The 6,052-nt window shown below is 45.6% G+C and overlaps 1 long non-coding RNA gene across 1 annotated transcript in view; it reads right to left on the bottom strand.

Annotated features, from left to right (window-relative positions):
• Positions 1-232: 232 nt before the first annotated feature.
• LOC128347106 (uncharacterized) overlaps positions 233-6,052 on the bottom strand; it is a 37,125-nt gene continuing 31,305 nt past the window's right edge. Inside the window, exons 2-3 of the long non-coding RNA XR_008317394.1 lie at positions 2,140-2,268; positions 233-485 (exon numbers count right to left, since the gene is read on the bottom strand). This is a non-coding gene — a long non-coding RNA (uncharacterized LOC128347106). The remainder of the gene's footprint in view (positions 486-2,139; positions 2,269-6,052) is intronic.

Here is a 6,052-nt window from a genome sequence, read left to right as displayed (position 1 = left end):
CATTATACCAAGTTAGGTCATTGGTTCATCTGACTCAGTACTGTCTACTGCCATTGGCAGCAACTCTCCAGGGTTCTGAACAAGAGTCTTTCTCAGCCCCACCTGAAGATATCAGGAATTGAAACTGGGACCTTCTGAATGCAAAGCAGATGCTGTGACACTGAGCTAGCTCTCTTCATCTTGGAAGAGGTGCTTAAAGGTCTCTCCTTGGTTGTAAATGATGCACAAAATGTCATTTCCATGAACAAAAAAGGTAAATAATGATAAATGTATAAGCATCCAGCTCTCAACACACATCAAAATAATCAAACACAACTATATAACACATATGAAAATACATGTAAAAATACAATAACAAAATAACAGGTAGAATAATTAAATACAATGGAAAAATGAAAAACCAGTGTATGTAAGTGTCCAAACACAGTCCAAGATGTCTTCAAGAATGAGAAACTGAGGAGTACATGCAGTACTGGTGATGAGTCCTAAAATCCAAAGAGAGGAAACAATGTACTCAGTGAGGTGATGAAGATGCATGTTGATCAAATCATGATTCCTTCCTATGAAGAAAGTGAGCGACCTGCTCTGCAATGACTAGCAATGAAAGATGGTGGAAGACAAGGCAGACCAGGGAAAATCACACGACAGCCACCCCAGGATATGCAGCTGTTTCGCCAGGAGCTTCATCAGGGGCTGGTTCCCATAAGAACCAGACAAAAGTAGAAAACCCTGAGGCTTTAACATGCTTGGAGAAATTTGATCATATAAGAAATGCGTTTCTACTTTTGTCCTGTTCTGATGGGAACCAGCCCCTGATGAAGCTCCTGGCGAAACAGCAAAACACCCCATTGTTCCCCATGGGCAGCTCCTAGGGACACCAAAGTGGGTAGGGAGGTAGGGCATGATGGGTGCTACCTACCACCCAACCCACAAAAGAAATGGATAAGCAATTGATTTTAAACAAATGTTTAACCTTTCCCCCAAACGCTCCATATGTGTGCTGTCATTAGGCGAGGGCAGCTGGGGGGAGCACCACCGAAACAGGAAGCTGTGGCAAGCAGTGGAGGAGCAGGTATGGACCTTCTCTCCTCCCTTGATGATGCCGGGGCTGTGCTGCAAATCAGTGTTTGAATCACGATTCATGCACATCCCTACTCTTAGACCCCTGATGCCTCACTCATACATTTTTTATTTCAACCCAAAACATCCTTATGGTTGGTTGGTTGGTTTTCATAGAAGGCAAAGGTCTCCTTGTCTCATTTTGCTGTTCCTGGGTCCTATTGGACATATTTCTCTGTTTGGTTATAGTTGTGGATGGTTGATTGCCAGGGCTCCATGATCTTTCCTTTCTCTCAGAAGGAAGGTTCTGAGGAAGGTTCATTAGAGTCAACTCTAGTTCTTGTTAGAGAAAACAGAACTGAGGAAGTTTTGCAATCTGTGTTTGTGAGATCATATATGGTTGAGTAGGACACCACCACAGAGAGGATGTACAAAATGTTTTTGTTGTCAGTCATGCAGCCGGATCTACGCCTTGTATATATATCTGAGCTCAATTGAGCTTATTTCCAAAGAAGTATTTATAGGACAGCAGCCTTTGAGTGATTACCCAGTAAAGCAGGCTTGTTGTCTTTAATGGGTGCTCAGAAGTAGGAACTGTGGCAGGTGCAGCAGGTCTGACAGAAGTGAGGGAGAGCTGCAGCCAAGAAAATCCCCACTTCCACATAACTATTAAAGGCACAGAAAGCCTGTCTCCCTCTGCATCTGGTCACGCACAACCCAGTCCCTGGCATGTTCACTCAGAGGTGGGTCCCATTGTGTTCACTATCTGGGACTTACTCCCAGGGAAGTCTGCATACTGAAGATGGAAGCCGCAGTCAGCCTCAGACTTTGTGAAAACCAAGCAGTAAAACTGGCCTGTTCTGCTTGATTAGGTAACTGATTAAAAGCATTTTGATTGATGATAAAGTGGGACGGTCACCCAGTTAACAAAATCTTTACTTAATCACAATTGTTCTTTATAATTTTTAAAATAGTGTATATAATAACATTTTATTTTTAACCGTATATATTGTTCTCTTTCTATGTGTTAGCCATCCTGGGGTGTGGTCTCATTTTAAAGGACAACCTCCTTCCTCTTACCCTTCATTCTGACCTTTCTTGCTCCTCCAGCTGTAGTGAAATGGACGGAAGGAGATCTGTCTCCTTGTCCCGACTGCTTCTCTTACACACTTCCAGACTACTATGACTGTGTGCAGGACACCTAGAGGGCTGGGAGAGAGAGAGATATATATTTACAGTGCTTTGGGCATTCAGACAGAGGAGAGGGGAGAGAGGCTTCCCTTCCTCCAATCCTCCACCATGACCACCATCGCCAGAATAGCAACCAAATTAAGTGAGTTGGAGCCTGGAGGAAAAGGAGAGAACAGATCCTGCTGCACTCCTAAAGACATCATCAGGGACACAACAGGGTCTGATTTGGGCTCAGGATTCGATTTGGAATAAACTAAGCTATTTTCTGAGTTTTGAGGAAGTCATTTTGTTTTTCTAACTCCAGTTCTGAGCATGGCCGGGGGAGTTCTCCCCATCGCTACGTGAAACACAGCTTATCCACAACGACGCATTTTCACTACAACGCACAACTACAATGGACAGCCTAGGCTAAGGACAGCCTAGCCTGGGTTAGGCTGCACACATGAAGCGCTGGGATCCATACAGATCCTGACACTCCACCCAGCCTGACCCTACTTTTAAGCCCAGCTTTTATCCAGGGTTCAGTGTGCGATCATGCCCTTAGCCCGGCTGCTGGGATCGTATGTTTCCTTGGGCTGCATGCATCCCAGGAAGACACAGAGCTGGGTGCCTAGAGTGCCTGTCTCACTGGGTATCCCCCAATAAACCTATTGTGCAGTTTATTGTGGGATACCTGGTCTGCACCCCCAGCACCATTAAGTAATCATTTGGGGAGGAGGTTTAGACAGCCTTTGACCCACTTGCCCACCACCCTCCCTGTCTCCCAGTTGTGTGAATACCCTTAAATGTCTCAGATCCCATATCTCTATATCTGCTCTTTTCCCCGAAAGGAAGACCAGCTCTGTGGGGTGCATCGCACTACCCATAAATTCCTGGCTGGTGTTTTTGGCATCCAGCTTTGCATCTCTCACCCACAAGTAGCTTCCAACCTGTGGCTCTGAGCTGGAGTTGACAGAACAGGGTAAGGTGACAGAGCTGCCTTGAGCAGAGTGGGGCTGGAAGACCATATTGTGCCGTGCCCAAGAAACTGTGAGAGGCATCAGGCAAGGCAAGGACTTTCTGCATGTTCTGTTCATCCCTGCTTCCATTTCCTTCCCCTCTGGTCTCTCCTGTGCTGAACTGTAGTTTGCAAGCCCCTCAGGGCAGGGATATGGCCTCTTGAAAAGTTCCATGAGCACATTTATTTATTTATTACATTTTTATACTGCCCTATCCAAAGGCTTTGTGTGGTGTGAACCATTTATAGTGCTATATACATTCCTTTAAAAAAAGAAATCAGAACTCTTCTCACGATCGGCATTAGGGTAGGAGAAACCTCTGACCTCATTCGGGAGCCATGTTCACTCGGCCATTGTGAGATTTCTACAAGCAAGGTAGGAGGAGTGTCAGGGGCCCTCTGGAGACCGCCGCGGAGCATCTGACTCTGCCAGCCCCACAGAATGCCCTTTGTTCAGGGGCATTTCCACCTCCTTTTTTGGCCGACCGCACCACTGCTGGTGCGGCCAAACACACGGAATTGGTCTGGCCTCCTTAGCCAGGCAGCTTTTCGCCATCCGATGAAAACGATGACATCTCGCAAGGTGAGACTTCCGCCTGGTGAGATCCTGTTGGGAAATCTCGCGAAAGTTCCGACAAGACTGGGAACTTTTGCAAGAACATGTGTGAGACTTCCCTGCTATATAAAGGCAGGCAGGTCCAGTATGAGGGCCAGATGGATGAGGGCTGTCCTCAAGGAGGGAGCCCAAGGAGCCAGGTCCAGGACTAGGTAAAGGCTCCTGGAGATGGTGTGTGGTAACAGGCAGCAGGAGCAGCCAATACCCCAGGCTAGCCTCTGAGGCCAGACCTGACCTGATAGCCCCAAACAGCCAGACCCCCTTGGCCCCATTGCCAGGCACCACAAGGAGGGGAAAATGATTGTCTGAGAGCGGGGTACAGAGGCGGGAGGCACGGGGAGTCCTTTCCTTCCACCTTCACTCTGGAGCTGGGTGTAAGTTTTGGGCTCATCACTGTTGCTCACCTCTGTACCCAGCATGCAGAGGAGCATTTCCCCCTGCTTCCAACTTGCTTGTAGAATTCTCATGATAGCCAATCGGGAGCACACACAGCTCCAGCACGAGAGCAGCATCTCCTGTCCTAATGCCAGTTGTGAGAACAGCCCTACATATGGTACACACATCCTCCTTGAAACTGCATTTCTGCTGGGACTTTGTCACTTTTCCAGAGCACTCAGAATGCAATACAACACATCCGGGGAAATGCAATCTTTCCCCTAGACAGAACGTTTATTCCTCTGTGGCTTTTGACTGCACAAAGATGATGATGATGATGATGATGATGATGATGATGATGATGATGACAATAATAATTGATAGCAAAGACTTGACATCCTGACTAATGCTGCATGCATGCAGCTAGCAAAGCACACGTGCAGTGCCAGCAGCCCCATGTCTGAAGCAGAGGTTCTTGTGCATAGGGTTGTGTTATTTTTGCTGATTCCATCTCCCTGGAAGCACTCTGCATAACCCTGTAGGTCAGTGAGGATCACACAGCCCTCAGGGACCTAATTCCAGGGCACTTCCATACAGAGGGGGGCGGGATCTGTCAACATCAACCCCGTCCCCCTGTGCTTCTGAAGCAGGGCTGAACATGTGCCTTTTTAGCAGCATGTTAGTCAGGGTGTCAGCCAGTAATAATAATAATAATAATAATAATAATAATAATAATAATAATAATAAATTAAATACTTTGCTTAAAATTAAGAATGCAAGGCACTTTGAATATTTGAAATTCTTATATAAACATCAAGACGTTCTCTGCTTTGTCATCTCCTTAAATTGTTTGCAGTCTGTAAACCCTCCCTATATTGTGTTGAAGCACACATCCAGACAGGTTTAAAAAAAAAAAAAAGACAAAGGAGTGTGAATGGGAAAGCCAAGCCCCAGCCACGTCTCTTACGTTCAGGCAGGATATCATAGTTGCGCACTCTGGCTTGTGAAAGCATTGTGCAAGGATTACAGATGGTTAGAGGATACTTCAGCTGATCATGTAGAAAGACCTTTAGCTAGACAAGGTTAAGTTAAAGGAAGTCGTCTTTTCAGTCAACTAGTTTCCTGTTTTGATTGCAAACACCATGCTCTTACCCCACATGCTATCTAAACATCTACCATGATGCCATCACATGCTGCCTAAACAAAGCAAGCAAAGATTGATTTTTCTCCGTAGGTTTGTGTTTATTTTTTTATTTTTTATTTATCACATTTTTATACCGCCCAGAACACAAGTTCTCTGGGCGGTTTACAAGACAATAAAAAACAACCAATAAAAAGATTAACACATTTCAACAATTAAAATTTAAAATGTTAAAACTATTAAAACACAATTAAAACACAATTAAAACAATGTCTAATTAAAAGCCTGGGTGAACAAATGAGTCTTGACTGCCCTTTTAAAAGTTGGGGAGATGGGGAGGCTCTTATTTCAGCATGAAGTGTGTTCCAAAGCCTCGGGACAGACAGCAATGGAGAAGGCCCATCCCTGAGTAGCCACCAGACAAGCCGGTGGCAACAGCAGACAAACCTCTCCAGATGATCTCAGTGGGCGGTGGGGCTCATAGCAAATAAGGCGTTCTCTTAAATACCCAGGGCCCAAGCTGTTTACGGCTTTATAGGTTATAACCAAAACTTTGTACTTTGCCCAGAGACTTATCGACTGCCAGTGTAGCTCTTTTAAGATGGGAGTGATATGGTCTCTCTGAGATGACCCAGAGACCAACCTGACTAACTGCAGTTTCTGGACTACGTAC

The sequence above is a fragment of the Hemicordylus capensis genome, chromosome 2, assembly GCF_027244095.1.
Source record: "Hemicordylus capensis ecotype Gifberg chromosome 2, rHemCap1.1.pri, whole genome shotgun sequence".
In the NCBI taxonomy this organism is placed as follows: Eukaryota; Metazoa; Chordata; class Lepidosauria; order Squamata; family Cordylidae; genus Hemicordylus; species Hemicordylus capensis.
The sequence above is the reverse complement of the archived record's forward strand: the minus strand, read 5'-3'. Positions and strand labels throughout refer to the sequence as shown.